The sequence below is a fragment of the Mytilus californianus genome, unplaced genomic scaffold, assembly GCF_021869535.1.
Source record: "Mytilus californianus isolate M0D057914Y unplaced genomic scaffold, xbMytCali1.0.p SCAF_1, whole genome shotgun sequence".
NCBI classification, from domain to species: Eukaryota; Metazoa; Mollusca; class Bivalvia; order Mytilida; family Mytilidae; genus Mytilus; species Mytilus californianus.
The window spans coordinates 27,696,296-27,713,939 of NW_026262581.1; the positions used below are offsets into that span (position 1 = coordinate 27,696,296).

Consider the following 17,644-nt stretch of genomic DNA (forward strand, 5'->3'; position numbering starts at 1 on the left):
TTACGAAAAACAAATATAACGGACATGAACCAATGACAACCAAAGACCAACAGGCTCCTGATTTAGTACAGACACAAAGAATGAGGCGGGGTTACATTTGTGAGCGCTACAGACACGGGCATAGCTAATGAGTTGGAATATGTATGTCTATAATTTATCTTCAAATATAAGGAAAATTAACAATAGGGAAAGAAAAATCATCCCTTTTGTCGTAAATTTTTGTGAAGAGTTTCTCGTGTATAACTGGGATATCTTTACAAAATTTAATATTAAGTTCTTTTGCTCCCAATCTTTGTTTGTATCATGTAAAGACATAGCTTTCATTTTAAGCTCATCTGGCCAATAGGGCCAAATTTTATCATTTTAGCCTTTTATCTTGAATTGTTAAAATTATTTTTAGACTCTTCATAGGAGTAATTAGACAGAGGGAAACTGTAAACGGAAAAAATAATCACCAATATATTAAAGGTAAAAAAAAGAGACTTTCGTTTGAAATTATATTCAAGTCCAAATGTTGTTTAGTGTCCATAGTTAAAGATGCAAATCCAAACATAGAACTAGGTGAGTGACACAGGCTCTATAGAGCCTCTAGTTTGGATCAGATTTATTTGTTCTCGATTTTCTCAGCCATTTAGCAGAATTGGCTTTATAGCATGATAAAAAATATGTAAATGGTATGGACAGATGCCACTGCTGATTTATACTAAATCAAAATGTATTTTAATTTATTGTAAGAAATAATAATCAGAGCATGTAATGAGGTTCTGCGCAAGCTTCTAAGTAATTCCCAAGTGTCTCATATATGTTACATGCCTGTAATAACTAAGCCTTGTTAAGCCTTGTTATTACAGCTTAGTTTATCCCTTAAAAGCCTTGTCTATGGTCGGGTTATTGTCTCTTTGATACATTCCCCATTTCCAATCTCAATTTTATTGTCTCATTGATTTACCATGGTTGATAAAAATGTATTAATTTAATTGGAAAATTAGTTATTAAGGCTATGTATTAAGTTACTGCGCAAAGTTTCAAGAATTCCCAAGTGCCCACTAAAAATTAAAATATTTATGATTTAATTAACAAATAACAAGCATATGTTACTACAGATTAAGAAAATTTAAGAAATAAGAGTAGACAACTCATGAAAGTATCTGTAATAACACATGTATGATATTTTCCCTAATAACCCTATAGAGTTATATCCTTGACTGAACATTGTGGAAAGACAATCCTGCATAAATTCAAAAACAGTTAAAATCCAGCATTCATCAGCCGACCAATTTAAAAACTCATCCTTCCTCAAAACTGCTGTTGACTGGAACAACCTTGAAGACAGTATAGTGACAGCAAAGTCAACCGAAGGCTTCAAAGCGGCACTATATAGCCGCACAAGGGACTTAAATTGTGTTCAATGCCCCCGTTGTGATGAAGCCAACTTTGGATTCTACGACGTACCCATACAGATACAGAGTAAATGGGGAACCTGAAAAAAGAGCCAATATAAACTTGACAGTAGGCATTTTGAGGCAAATACAAGGGACACACTCAACAGAAGGATATTTTATTTTGGCCATTTAATGAAATCATTGTTTTATATTGTTGTTTTAACAAGATATTGAGGTTAAAAATGGACACATATTTGAATTCTTACAAATGTCTGATGCATATCCTACACTAAACAAAGATGCATGTTCTTTAAATTATCATACAGTACATAAATTTTGGGAGAGTAAAATTATGTGTTAGGCTTAGACTAGTAAAATTACTGAAGAATATTTTTTTCTGTTTAGACAGGTTTTACTAGCTGTACAAACTACATCTATCATTTGTTATCATTTTCAGAAAGAAGAAACGCAATTAGAAGCCACTGTAGATGCTTTGATCCACAGAGTTCAGGGTATCAAAAATTCCATTGCATCAGTTCTTTTTAAGCTTGAAAATGAATATCAAACTTTGAATTGGAAGGATATTATGTTTGAATGTTTTGTTTATAACTTTGAATCGTGACTAATACCGCTTAGAATAACAGGCCAACTTGCATACACATGATATAAAAAGTTATACAACTAAAAAATCTAACTCAAACCAGAATTTGCAACGGCACTGGTAGGTTCGCTGGATGATTGATTGATGGTATTTAATGCCACTTTCAGTAGTTTTGACAATTATCAGGGCAGTCAGTCTTTATTGCTGGTCCAATGCTGGATGAACCGGGAGTGCCCGGAGAGAACCCTATGGCAGAAAAACTGATAATCATAGTCAATTAAGATTGGAATCGAACGCAACTGCCACCTGCGGGGTTTGAACTCACATTAATCTCAGTGTTGACAGGCTAGTGATACAGTAGATGAACTACTTTGACCACTCAGCCACCAAGGCCCATTTTTCACTGGACATATGGTCAAGTACTAAACAATCATTTACAAGTTATTTGCTTTATATTTTTAATTAATTTACAACGTACATATGCACTGTTAATGGATCATGATTATTATTTTTATATTGTACATGTTTTTTTGTAGTTTCCGTTACACATATATTTGCCAGATGGTAAAGTACCTTTTGTCCATTTAAACATTTGAACATTTAACAATATCTTTTCAAAGATAGGAAATCTTACAATGAGATTCCCTGGTCTTGCAATTTTCTTGTGCTACTGTCTGCTATTATCATGATTAAACTGAAAGTTAATATGCTTTTCATATAGAATCGCATATACATGTAGTTATTTTCTTAAAATATCACATTGTTTTCAGGCCATCTGTGCTGGATAATTTCGCTCTAGTATCTGGCCAGCTAAATAGTCTTGGTAAAGTTCTGAAGAATGACAGATCACCACATCTTAGGAATCATCTCTTATTACCGCTGGCACTGAGACCTGATAGAGATGCTGAACTTGATGTACTGAATAAGTTGTAAAGGTCAATTAAGATCAAATTTCAAATATTTTGATGTAAGATCTATAAGTATGACTCATATTCCATAAACATGAAGAAAGCTCAGGAAGTGATTTTTCATTAGAGTCAACATTTTTATTTATGGTTACATCTATGTTTAAAAGGGTGTGTAAAAATCAAAAGACGCACAATCCTTCAAAAAAAAAAAAAAAAAAAAAAAAAAAAAACAGCTTGCACTAACTGTGTGTTGATGTCATCTGTAAGAGATTGTTGCTTATCTCATATTAAAAATTATGTTTCCACAAAAAAAAGGCAATAGAAATATTAAGATGATGAGGAGAAAAAAAAGTATTGAAAACGATTGTAGACATTAATCTGTTTATATATTAATTAGTACAATAAGGGAGGGACCAGGCACCCTGCAGCCCCTTTAAATCCGCCCCTGACTAGTCATGCTAAAATGTGTACTCATTGTATTTACTTTGTAGAAATTAACAGAAGGAAGAGTACTATGTTTTAACCATGAAGCTGTTCCAGACTACCTCCGTACCAAACCAGAACCAGAGGTTGAGGACACAGTTCAAATTGTTGTTCAGAAATCAGCTGTAATGCAAGCAGACATGGCTCAAGTAAGTACATTAAATCTCTTCCTCCAGAAAAATACACACGCTACATTACAACATACAATATGCATTAGGCCAAAAAAAATATATGTCTGTTTAAGGTAACATCATTAAAAAAATAGGGTAGGTAGGTCGGTATTTCCATTTTATTTTATTTTTTCATTTATTTTTTCCGACATGATTATGGGTCGCGTTGTTCGTCTTGTCGTGGTCAGAGTTGTCCATGGGGCGAGTTTACCCGTGTATTTAATGATTGGATTATTTCCTTTTAATTTGTTATTGATAGGTAACAAATGGCGGCAAAGTGTTTATTTTTATCACACAAGTCGTGAATTTCCTTAAAACAGCTGTCATATTCATGTTTGTGAACATTAGGACGTATCAGGCAATTGGTTTCCTTTATTGGCAACTCTAACTTTGCTTTTGACACGAGTTCAAATAATTTTTCTCTTTACGATGGAAATAAAATGACTTTAGGGTCGGCGCTCAAAAGCAGGGTCGGTCGGGAAACCTTAAACAGACATTTGTTTTTGTCCTTAAAGATTTTCCCTTCTCTGTTTTAAATTAACAAGCTTTTTAAAAGACTGTTATTACTTGATAGTATAATAATTAAGACTCTACAAAAGCAGAAACAAATTTAAGGTCAGTGTCCTTGTTTTTGAGGTATACACCATTTAAAATATGATGGGAAATGATTCTCTCAAAATATTTCATACATTTATTAAACATATGCACCTTTTTTTCTTATAAAAAATATGAAAAAATAACAAGGATTTTATAAGATTTTCAAATATGGCTTTTTAAACTTTATGTAATAAAACGATGAAAAGAAAAGTATGTAGAAGTGGGCAAAATTTAAATGGCACTACGTGGATAAAACTAGAGGATTCCGAATATCCGACAAAAAGTTAAAAACAAGAGGAGCAAACATCATTAAAAGTTAGAACCTCTTAGAGGTGATACGTTTATACATTATACTTTATTCCTTTAAGGATATTCCATTAAAATGAATATGTGAGGGTGGGAAGGGACTTCCAAATCACCCACAACTAACATACTTTCAATGAATAATTTACTTTGACCACATCAAACAGACATACAAATGTCCTACCCTTAAATATTTATGCCCATAATCATGACACAAAATGAAGATAAACTGAAAAAAATCAAGTGTGTCTTCAATACAAAAAATCAGTTATAAACAGCTTTTAAATAAAAATTATAATCATGTTAATGTTTATACAAAGAATAACACTAAGAATGAAGCATCAAAAATTCTCTAATATCATATAAATAGTTTAAAGGGATATTATTATTATTACAGGAGGGAAGCAGTTGGGGGAAACCAAATCTGTTTATTATATAAATCCTCACCGCAATTATATGATATATAAGACCCTGATATTAACATGTCTTTTCAATTGTTTACAGCAATACAAAATAATTTTTTAAACAAATTCTATGTACAGTTTTTTTTGAAAAAATCATAATTTATGTTGAAAAAATGCAATTGTTGGCTTCTTTTTTGTCTTTCCTGCGAGACATAGGTATTACTCTCCGGCGGCGTAAACTATTTGTATAAAGCTTTATATTTCAGAAGGTAGAAGACCTGTATGCTTCATACCTTGTATGCAGATACCTTATGTTACAAAGTTTCCACCTGTCATATGTCCATTGTCCTTTGTCTCATTTTCATGGTTCAGCGACTGCTTGAAAAAAAAATTGTTTTTTTTTGTCATGTGAATTTCTCACTTATTATGAGTAGTAGGATAACTATATTTGGTATATGGGTTCCTTACAACGCCTACATGTCCGTCAGATAGGGTTCACCTGACCTCGACCTTATTTCATGGAACAGTGATCAAGGTAAAAGTTACGTAATTAGGTCCGTTTCTCAGATACTATAAGCAGTAGATCAACTATATGTGGTGTATATAATGATTGTTAGGGGTACATGTCAGTCTGGCAGGTTTCATCTGACCTTGACATCATTTTCATGGTTCATTGGTCAGTGTTAATTTTTTGTGTTTTGGTCTGTTTTTCAATTACTATAAGCAATAGGTCAGTATTATTTGGTGTATGGAATGAATGTAAGGTGTACATGTCGGTCTAGCCGGTATCATCTGAGCTTGACCTCATTTTTATGGTTCATTGGTCAATGATAAGTTTTCCGTAATTTTGTCAGATTATCAGATATTATAATTAGCAACAGGTCAACTATATTTGGTGTATGGAATGATTGTAAGGTGTACATGTCTTTCTGGCATGGTTCATTTGACCATGAACTCATTATCATAGAACATTGATAATGACTGTCACACTTAATATTAATAAATTTATGTGATACTTGTAGTAAAACCTTTATGTTACAGACTTTTAACATAAATTCAATGATAAGTAAAACAGGCGAGGCATTTCAGCGTGTGCACTCTTGTACATACATTCTTATAATACATTTAAAGACCTATTTCGCAAAAATTTTTATTGACTGTCTGGAAGTATAAATGCTACATATATATATATAATTCATAAATAGTCAATTTGTGAATACATTTTTTGGGGTCAAGTTTTGCATGTCTGTATCAGCACATACAAGGGTAAAGGTCAGGCCTTGTACATATTCACAATACAATGTTGTATATTTATTCTATTTTTAGAAACAGCTGAATTCAATGAACAAGATCACCAGTAATTTATTTGATATAATAAACTCCAACAAGGAAGAACTAGAAAGTGAAGCAAGTAAGTCATTTTTTCTTGTCATAGGAATCAAAAAAACTAAATATTCAGTCCGAAGATCTAATAATAATTCTTTCAATTTGCATTGTTATACAGTTTTGCTGGATTTATTGTGGTGTTGTATAAACTCTTTTCATTTCTCATGTTTATTTAGATTGGACGACCAGCCATCAAATTTTAATTTAAAGTGCCTTGAGGCTCCTACCTGCAGATTCAAATATTTAACAACCCCAACAGAGCTCCAGATAAAAATTCACAAATTGGGTTTTTTACCTACCAATTTTGATGTAATTGAGTGAAATAGCTTATTCAATTGCATTATTAATTCCAATTCACCCCTAAAGCAAATATCAAATTGGGTTTTTCACCACCAAGCTCCTGTATTGGGTTTTTTCATCATCTAAATATCATGAATATTGAATTGAGACATGTTATAATGTAATCATATCAAACAAAGATGTTCATCCACTGTTATCTTAAATATGTTTCTTTCAAGTATGTATGTCATGTATGTGATATAGCTGTTTTATTTGGTTTAAACACTGACGAGCAATTTATTGTTTATTTTGTGTCTGGTTTGTTTCAAATGTTCCTCCAGTTTTGATTTTTCTGTCAATTTAAATAAACTGATGTTACTAGTTGGGCAGTAACTGATTACTTTTCTAGAGCACATATATATACAACCACTCCTGGTGTTTGTTGGGGTTATTTAATATAACAATCCGTTGACATTGCTTGACGGCATTTTATTTTTCCAAGTATGTTAAATAGTTTTGAACAAAATGTTGTCATGATTTATCACATTCAATATCAGAGACAACTTTGGCAATGTGTAAATTTTTATTGATGATATCCATATGTTCAGCGTTCTCATTTTGTCTTTTCACTGCTGACAGCTGAATATTTGGGGTCACTTTGTGCCCCCAACCACTTGTACATGTTGTAATTTTGTTGTCTCAGCGGCGGCTTGCGGTAGGCTTACTTTCAGAGCAATATATATATGAGACCCCCATTTAATCGATTTTATTTAGCCATGGGTTCTTTCGGAGTTGTTGTCTTTTCCATTAAGGAATTGATAATGTGACTTGCGTACATTTGTACTATAGAGCTTTCGCACAGCGGTCTGTTGTCAATAGTTCAACAGCATATACGACTTTGTTACTAGCGGTGCTTTTTTCTGCCTCTCCGACTTATGGTCTTCCAAAGATTTTTTTTTTAAACTGGCCACTTATGTTTACCTGGGATACAGTTTCGAGTGAAGGATAATTACTTTCAACCGGGACCAGATCAGATGTTTGATTAACACTCTATTTTTAGAACGAAAGTAGATTTACGCGACAACAATTTATCGATAAGGATAAATAACGCACACGATAGCGACAAGTAGGGTTTAGAACGCATAGTTTTGACATATAATTGGGTTTTCCTTTGCATGAATTGGGTTTTTGAACGCTGCAATTGTCAATTGAATTGGGTTTGCAATTGTCAATTGAATTGGGTTTTCAATTGTTTTTATTGCGTATTCACACAAATACACAGCTTATCTGGAGCTCTTGACCCTTAGCAGATAGTAAAAATGTGGAAATAAACATTATGAACTAGTAAAAGCTCAAAATTTGTATGCTCCAGAAACAAAATGTCTGTCCCACATGGGTATATGTTGTGTCCAGCTAACTCCTGTATCAGATTTAAGGCTAGAATTTTTTTTATATGCAGGGTGTTAATGTATTTACTAAAGGTGTTCATGATTGTAGTACATAAAATACAGAGGGTGTACATATTGTCAGGATTTTGATTTTCTTTAAATCCACAAGATATTGAACTTCATAATTTTTTTTGTGAAATTGTGCTTGCAGAGTACATGATTTGTCCAGCCAACTCTCCTACAGTTTTGTGTTATTAATGTTCACTAATTTTGTCTCCTGTTAACTTTTTCAAACTCGAGTTATTAATTGTGAAAGGACCAACAACAATAAATTGTCCTACATTGTGAAATAAATCACAACTGTATCTTTCAGAAACAAGTTTTAATAAATCTTATGTAAGCAGAGCTATATTCATGCCTAAGAAGGGACATCTTTTCCTCAGCAATAAGTAAAAATCAACGATTTGCATAGCTCAGTGGAAACTAAAACACGGTTCACTGGCTCAGACTTATTCATCAACAGATACCAGTGCAATGGTGGCTGCCATGATGTTTGGTAAGGGAGTAAAATCAATAAGACGACAAGATTCTCAACCTGGTATGACACCACAACAACAGCAGCAGCAGCAACAACAGAAACAACAAGGTAATATATATATATATCACTCCATGATTTGATACATCAACCTAAAAAACGTTTCTTAAATTTGTATAAGACATAAACTAGAGGCAGACCCAGGATTTTCTTTTTGAAAGAGGAGTTATTAAAAAAGTTTTCATTTAAGCAATCTTTTAAATCCAATATTTTTTATGCCTCTGCCGTGGCAACGGGGGAATTAAGTTTCACCCTTGTCCATGTTGTCCTTCTATACATCTGTCCGTACATTCCACAATTAGTTTCTGTTCTCTAACTTTAGTTTCCAACAACCAATTACACTATGCCTATTACTACCAAACACAGATCAACTTTGAATATGGGTGGCGTTACTTTTGCCATTTGCAAGTTATGTCCCTTTATAAATGGAAAAATTGGAAAAGTTTCAGTTTCCACATTCTTACTTTACTTTGTCACAACCAAATGTTCTGAAACTTATACACAATGCTTATTACAACCAAACACAGATCAACAACGAATATGGGTGGCTTCACTCTTACCCTCCTTAAGTTATATCCCTTTATAAATGGAGAAGTTGGAAAATTAGCAGTTTTCACACTCTTACCTTACTTGCCACAACTAAATGTTCTGAAACTTATACACAATGCTTATTACCACCAAACACAGATCAAGTTTGAATTTGGGTGGCCTCACTCTTGCCATTCTCAAGTTACGTCCCTTTATAAATGGAAAAATTGGAAAATTTGCAGTCAGTTTCTGCACTCTTACTTTACTTTGCCATAACCAAATGTTCAGAAACTTATACACAATGCTTATTACTATCAAACACAGATCAAGTTCGAATATTGTACACTGTTCTCGAGTTATGTCCTTTTGTAAATGGAAAAATTGCTGAATTTGTTGTATATTTACAAGCGGGGGCATTTGTGTCCCATGGACACATTGTTCTTTTATATTTGTTTTTGAAAACCAATATAATGGAATATATTAAGAAAATCACATAGATTTTAATATCGTGATAACCGTAGTGCTTCATTACTCTTTTAGTTCCATTTTCTCAAAAGTTCTCTCTGTTTAAATCTGGAGAACCAAAAACAACCAGTTATGGGGAAAATTAGATGAACATGAATCAATTTTTATCCAAAGTACATTCAATCAAAGCTTGAAACAAGTCAAGTGTCAATTTTACAGTCAATTAAAGTCATAAGAGCACTGTGTTACGGATGTAAACTCATTATAAATACCTGGCTTAAAAATTTGTAATGAAATTTGAATCAAAAAATTAAAAAGCCAGAAAAGTACAAAGTTGAAGAGCATTGATTGAAACGAAAATTTCAATAGTGTTCCAGAAGACATATTTCTCTTCTGATAAGTTATAATTTAGGGAATAAATTGTTGAAGCTACATCATCTCATTATGTATTAGAACCTTTTGTTGTAAATAGTATAAACAGTCAGAATATTTTTTTCTTCTGCTTTCAGCACAAGACATTGGAAAAGCACCGAGTACCATAAAAACAAACATCAAGTCTGCAACCAGTACACATCCATATCAAAGACCTTGATTTTTTAACTGAAAACAATGTTTTGTATAAGACTGGAATGAAGACACCAAGTCTAAATATGCGTGATGGATGTTTTCCTACATCAGTTGTTGAAGTACAATATTTCAAGAGGCTTTTGATGTTAAAAAAGATGTAAATGCAGATTTTGAGGTTGAAAAAAAGACTGGATAACGCTGTGCTCATTATTGTCCAAAAGTACACATGTGCTATAATGATAAAGTGCTTTCAAAAGAATTTTTGATCATGATATAATGTTTGTAAGCTTAATACTATGAAAATTAAACATATACTTTTGTTGTATCTCTTAAGATATTTCAAAGTTACTTCCCTTATTGTCGAGCCTATGACTTTTGTCGCAAAAGCGAGACATAGCGATCCTACATTCCGTCGGCGTCGTCGTCGCCGTCGTCGTCGTCGGCGGCGTCCACAAATATTCACTCTGTGGTTAAAGTTTTTCAAATTTTGATAACTTTCTTAAACTATCCTGGATTTGTACCATACTTGGACAGAAGCTTGTTTATGATCATAAGATAGTATTCAAAAGTAAATTTTGTTAAAAAAAAATCCTGTTTATCCGTATTTTACTTAAAAATGGACTAAGTTTTTCTGCCAGTTAACATTACATTCACTCTGGTTAAAGTTTTAAAATTTTTAATAACTTTCTTAAACTATCCTTGATTTGTACCAAACTTGGACAGAAGCTTGTTTATGATCAAAAGCTAGTATCTAGAGGGAAATGTTGTAAAAAAAAAATTCCTGTTTTTCCGTATCTTACTTATAAATGGACATAGTTTTTCTTCCAGTTAACATTACATACAGTCTGCAGTTAAAGTTTTTAAAACATTTATTAGATTCATAAACCATCCTGAATTCTTACCAAACTTGAACAGAAGCTCCTTACATTCAAAAGATAGTATCTAGAGGAAAATGTTTAATAATTATTTCCCCATTTTTGTTGAACCTGCGACTAATAGCAAAAGTAGGCGAGACACTGGGTTCCGCGGAACCTTAATGAATTTTTTTACTAGAAAATAGAAAATTATGTGGGCCAAAATGTGACTCAAAAAACAAATGTATATCTGATTCATCTGTCCTTGGAGTTTTGAATCTTTCAGGAGTATGTGGGATTGTAGTAGTTCTGCTTGATATTATCTTTACCCATTAATTTATGTCTGGCTTGATAATACTGTCTAGGACTGAAAGGGCATTATCATAGTGACTCACAGATGTCTTGTTTTTAAGGATTTATTGTTACAAGATATTGAGACGGTGTAAACTTACTGAGAAATGGACAATTACAATTCACTTTCAGAAAAAAAAAGAAACTACTTATTTTCAGAGCCAAACAAAATATGTATGTTGGTATCCTGACGCTACATGTATGTCTGATCCCAAACCAATAACATTTAATGCCATGCATAAACAAAATTCTTAGAGAAATAGAGTTTTGTGCCCTTAGAGTTGTCTAGGAATCCTATTTCTGCTGACTAATTTAGTAGTCAAAGCAGGAGGTGAACTTCTGGCCCTATTTGGCATAAAAATTGAATTAAAAAAAAATCCAGAATTGTTTGTATGCCAATTTCAGTCAAATTCTGCTGGAATCAGAATGGAATTTTGTCTCCCCGTAGGGGAAGGGGCATTAAGTTTTACCCTTGACCGTTTGTACGTCTGTACGTCTACAAATTGGTTTCCGTTCTCCAACTGTAGTTTGTCTCAAACAAATGATATGAAACTTATATGCAATGCTTATTACCACAACACACAGATCAAGTTTGAATTTTGGTTGTGTCACTTTTACTGTTCTAGAGTTATGCCCCTTTACAAATGGAACATTGTTGAATTTTTCGCTTCCGTTCTCCAACTTTAGTTTGTCTCAAACAAATGATATGAAACTTATAAGCAATGTTTATTACCACAAAACACAGATCAAGTTTGAATTTTGGTGGCGTCACTTTTACCGTTCTAGAGTTATGCCTTTTACAATTTTTATTTTTGTTCACTATCTTAAGTTTGCCTCAACCAAATGTTCTGAAACTTATACACAATACTTATTACTACAAAACTCAGACCAAGTACACATTTGGGTAGTGCCACTTTTACCGTTCTTGAGTTATATTCCTTTATAACGTTATATGCAAGCGGGGCATCATCTGTGTCCCATAGACACATTCCCCATTTATTCTGCTTTAGGTAATTTGATAGGAACTACTTCTGATAGATCCATGATATTTTTTATAAAGTTGCATTACTATCAGTACATATCAGTTTGACTACTGTTTTGAAGCCCTGCCTCCTATGTCATTATCCAGGGACTTTCAATTAATTACCAATTTTCAATTTAAATCTTTCTGCTTAATCAGTTTGGTAGGAACTACTTGTGATAGATCAATGATATTTTCTATAGAGTTGCATTACTTTCAGTACATATCGGAGACTTTGAATCAATTAGAAATGTTGCTATCCATCAGGCCAGACATATCTCTGTGTTAACAGTTTATTTTATAATTTGAAGTCCAGTAACTCTGGGATGACTAATCTTAAAACTGTCCAAATAAAACGGAAGTTTAATTTATTAGTGTTAATATTGTTGACAATAAAGAAGAGTAAAGTTTCACCCTTTGTTACACTAATATGATCAAACTGAAAGTTTTTGAAACTCACCTGAATTTGAATATTACTCAACAATTTATATATATATATATATTGTATTCATATATGTTCAAACAGTTATTCCATGCTTTGTTTTATATGGCAACTTTCAATACACTACTGGTTTTGTAGAACTAAATTGCACTGAAGGACAAATGGATGAATTTGTTTCTAAAAGATAATATATATATGTTACTTCAGATAGAATGACATTAAACGTTACTGTACTGGTGTGACCAGATGAACATTTAAATAATGACCTCACTGATATTCAAGGCTTTTATATGCGAAAAATTCAAGACTTAACAAATGCTGATAAGTTGAAATAACTGAAAATGACCAAAATATAGGTTTGGTTAAGAATGTCAATATTATTCAGTGTTTGGAGTAGTTCTAAAAGTTGCCTTAATCAGTCAAAATTGCTGTTATGAGCAATCATTTAGGCATTTATAATTTGTTCGTTTGCTCTGAAATAAAACTATATTTGATGTATAGAATGATTGTAAGGTCTACATGTCTGTCTGATGGGTTTCATATGACTTTGGTCTCAATTTTAAGGGTTTTTTCAGTCAACTTTTTGTGATATGTAATTTTCTTGGATAAATTCAGTAATATATGTTTAAAGTAAACTGTATTTTGTGTATGAAACGACCTAGGAGTGCGCAGAAATGTCATTCTGACTGGGTTTATCTGACTGAACTCTTTCATGGTTTTTGTTCAATGTTAAGCTATGATTAGGACAGTTTCTGAGTTACTCAGTTTCCCAGATACCAAGAAACAGGTGATTGTATTTGGTTATAGAATATTTGTAAGATGTTCAAATCAGTCTGTCCAGGTTCATCTGATCTTGACATTTTTTCATGGACCATTAGTAATGATATTGGTTTGTAATGCCTCAGTGTGGTAAAGGCTTGATATCAACAACAATTATCATTATTAAAAATTAGGCTACACGTTTTAGGTTCCTTTTGGTCAAAGCGCTCACGATTTTAGGTATTTTTTAAGTACCAAATTTTTGAAAAATTTCAAGGAGAAATCTTCAATTGCACAGTATTGCGCATCAGATTTGTAAAATCTTTTACCACATTTATTTTGTGTCAGAAACCTATATTATGGCAAAAATTTCATCACAATCAAAATTCAGATAGTATCAAGCTTGAATATTGTGTCCAAATTTGCCCCAACTGTTCAGGGTTCGACTACTGCGGTCGTATCAAGCTGCGCTCAGCGAAGCATTCTATTTGCTTTAAATTAACGGACCAGTGCTTTTCTTTTTAAAAGGATGTTAAGCATGCCCCATACTCTTCTTGATCACAATTGCCTGTTAGTTTCATTTTTATACGACCGAAAATTTGCGGTCGTATATTGGTATCGTCGTCGTCGTCCGAAGACACTTGGTTTCCGGACAATAACTTTAGTATTTGTTAATAGAATCTATGAAATTTGAACACAAGGTTTATAACCACAAAAGGAAGGTTTGGATTGATTTTGAGGGTTATGGTCATAACAGTTTAGGAATAAGGGGCCAAAAAAGGGCCCAAAAAATTATTTTTCTAGTTTTCAGACAATAACTTGTGGAACGGTGTATGGATCTCTCTGAAATTTTACAACAAGTTTCCATACCACAAAGGGATGGTAAGAATATCTTTGGGGGGTAATGGCTCAAACCGTTTATGAATTAGGGTCAGAAAAGGGGAAAATACAAGGGTTTCCTTGTTAGTGGACAATCACTTTTAAGTACAATGTTAAATTTGGATTACCTCCCTTACACTGCTTTAAAATTATGTATAAAGAAATTTTGTATTGTCTTGAGGTGATTAGCTGTCAATTTTTTATTAGAAGTTACTAATGAAAAAAGGGAAAAGGGGGGGGGGGGGGGGGGGGTGGGTGTGTGGTAAAAAAGAATTTGTGGGGGAACAATTTTTTTTTCTCATTACAGATTTCAGAAATTAAAAAGAAAATTTCCTCAAAATGTTTTTTTTTAGAAGTTAGGTGAAAAAAAAATTTGATTTTTTTTGGGGGGGTCAATTTGCAACAGCATAGTGTATTGCAAAAAAGAAAAAAAAAGGGTGGGGGGGGGGGGCAATTCGCAAAAGTATAGTTTATTGCACAAATGCAAAAAATTTAATATAAATTCAAATCATATAACCAATTCTAAGTTCTTTGACTACAGTTATTCTGTGTAGGAAACCTATTATGTGTCAAACATTTAATTTCAATCCAAATTCAGACCTGTATCAAGCACGAATATTTTGTCCATTTTTGCACCAACTGTTCAGGGTTTGACCTCTGCGGTCGTATCGAGCTGAGCTCGGCGAAGCAATCTATTACACCTTATTAAGCAATTTATAAAATATTATATATGACCATGACTCACTGAAGATTGAAATAAAACTGGGTATCATCAGCTCTTTCCTTTCTTGAATTGTCCGTTACTAAATATAGAAATCATTAAGAAACTTAGTGTCAAACTCTCTCAGACAAAGATGAACTTAGAAGGATTTGCCTATATTATTTGTAGGTTCCTTATTATCATAGAGCTCTTCAGGTGTTTCTGTTCTTATTACTTCTTGCTGTTCAAATATTTAGCTTTCTGCGTTCCTGGTAAAAGTAAATCCAAAAAAGCGCGAAGATGCATACACTTGAGTATGTGTTATTGTCAGTGTTTGATCACCAGTGCAGTTAGTTTAACACTGGTTTTTGAAAGGAATTGTCTTGCTCAATTCGTTTTCTGTGAAGTGTTTTGTTTCAATTTCTTTGCTGAATGGTATTGTCTGTCTTATTCGACATGTGCATTTAAATCACCCCTGGTAATCTTTTCAGTTTTTGATAGGAAGAAGATGACGAGTTTGTTCAAATTTCAAGGTATACACAAATGAAAGTGTTCCTATAAAAGCTTGGTTGCTCATTGTTGATGACAGTCAGTGACTTACAGCAGTTTACTCCCACTTCGTTTGGTCGTTGATGGATAGATGTCTCATTGTCATTTATACCATATCTCTTTATATTCATATAATAAATATATTTTCTTTAGTAAGTATTACTTTGATAAAACACGCTTTACATAAATAATCTTTTAACAGGGAAGTATTTAAAACAATTTTTCAGAATTCGAAAGTAAATTGAAAAAACTTTCTGTTGATTTACATCTATTTAATTGACAATGAGGATCGTTTGAGAACTTTAATATACCACAAAATAGATGATTTCTGCTTTTCTATTGTAAACTTTTAATTTCTATGTAACATCATTCTAGCTGCGCCTACATAGTAATATATATCTTCCAGTTCATACAATATTCCAGGGCTTGCGATACATATTTTAGTTTTCATGGTAAAGTGTTTCAGCTTGCAAACAGACGTTTGAATCAACAATTCCTGATTAAAAAGTTGACGTTATCCTTTCAAAAGTCTTAAAGACACCATCATGTTTAGGTTAACTGTAATAGATTATAGATGACTACGAATATGTTCCTATGATCGTAGCATGAATCTTGATTCTTTTCAGTTGTCTCTGAGTATCTGATTTAAAAAGAAGTGATAGAATAAATATGAACATAAAAAAATGTCAAAAATAAAGATACATATATATATCATCTAAACACCGAAAAAAAAACCAACAGTATCATTAACTGGCATTTTCTTTTTCCACTTTTATTTTTCTTGGACAATTATCAGGAATAAAATTTTTACATAATATTGACAAAACTGAATATATTATTATATAAACACTGACAAGTAAATCGACCTCTATATGCTGATGCCAGTCATTTTGGGCAACTGTAAAAGCTTCAATTGATAGATGTTACCACAACAATGTACATTGCAGTTTTAAAATGGAGAAAAAATGTCCATGACGTTAACAAGAAACTATTATATAATTTAGAGTATATGAAAATATTGATATTTAAAAAAATATATTGCTTTTACATTAAGAGACTCATCTTTAGAATGATTTTCAAGAATCAATTAAAAACGAGTTATGTTAAGTCCAAAAAACTTAAATTCCTGAATTATTATTGTTATTGTTATACCTAAATGTTTAATTGTTTCAATTTTCTCATTTATCCCGTCAACTTATTAGACAAGTCGCGTTGAATGTCTCATAATAACCGGTCTCACCGAAAAAGTTCTTAGAATATCACTAATAATTTTACAATCATTAATCTTAATTTAATATATTCTTATAGCTCTGGCTCCTTTTTTGACTTAATCCATTTTCATATATCTGTTTCTTAATCGCGGAAAAAACACATAAATATATGACCCTTGTAAATTGTTGCAGCTTTAATTTCTTAGTATAAAATTTGTAATTAGAATCGCTCAACAGGAATAGTACACACCCATAGTCGATTTCAATTAAATTGTCTTACATTTCAAAATCACCATTTAAAAGGGATGGTATAATATTTATTATTGCTAGACTTTCTTCTTTCTAATTTACATTGTTTTATTCATTTGATACCACGCTTTACAAATCCAGTCCAAACGTAAAAAAAACTGAACCTGAATAAAACTGGGATTTTTTTTTGGTAAAAACGCACTCACCATGCTCACTAACACATCATAGTATTTTTAAGATATGTTTTCGTTTTTTTTCTAAAACCGATGAACGGCATCATTTTCCCCTTTCTTTTATTTTAAGATAAAGGGAGGACGAAGCCAAAGGTAACCGATTACTTATGTGAATATATTAAATATTTAGAGTTTTCAATAGTATCTATATTATTGATGACGTCATTTTCTGTTAAAAACAATCGGAAACTCTCAAGACGAATCAAGAAATTTACCGAAAGTTCTGCAAAACTCCCGAAACGCCCCACTTAAACTATTTTTAAATTTTATATAAATACATTGAAGGGGTCATTGAACCAGTCATTTTGCATTTGACTACCGTGTGTACTTTAAGGTAATT

General features: G+C 32.4%; 3 protein-coding genes across 3 annotated transcripts in view; 2 read left to right on the forward strand and 1 right to left on the reverse strand.

The window, feature by feature from the left end:
- LOC127718150 (baculoviral IAP repeat-containing protein 7-like) overlaps window positions 1–17,644 on the forward strand; it is a 187,382-nt gene that overhangs the window by 162,056 nt on the left and 7,682 nt on the right. The window lies entirely within an intron of this gene.
- The window catches only part of LOC127718178 (baculoviral IAP repeat-containing protein 2-like), a 186,047-nt gene that overhangs the window by 148,957 nt on the left and 19,446 nt on the right, over window positions 1–17,644 (forward strand). The window lies entirely within an intron of this gene.
- The window catches only part of LOC127718191 (allene oxide synthase-lipoxygenase protein-like), a 180,415-nt gene that overhangs the window by 98,637 nt on the left and 64,134 nt on the right, over window positions 1–17,644 (reverse strand). The window lies entirely within an intron of this gene.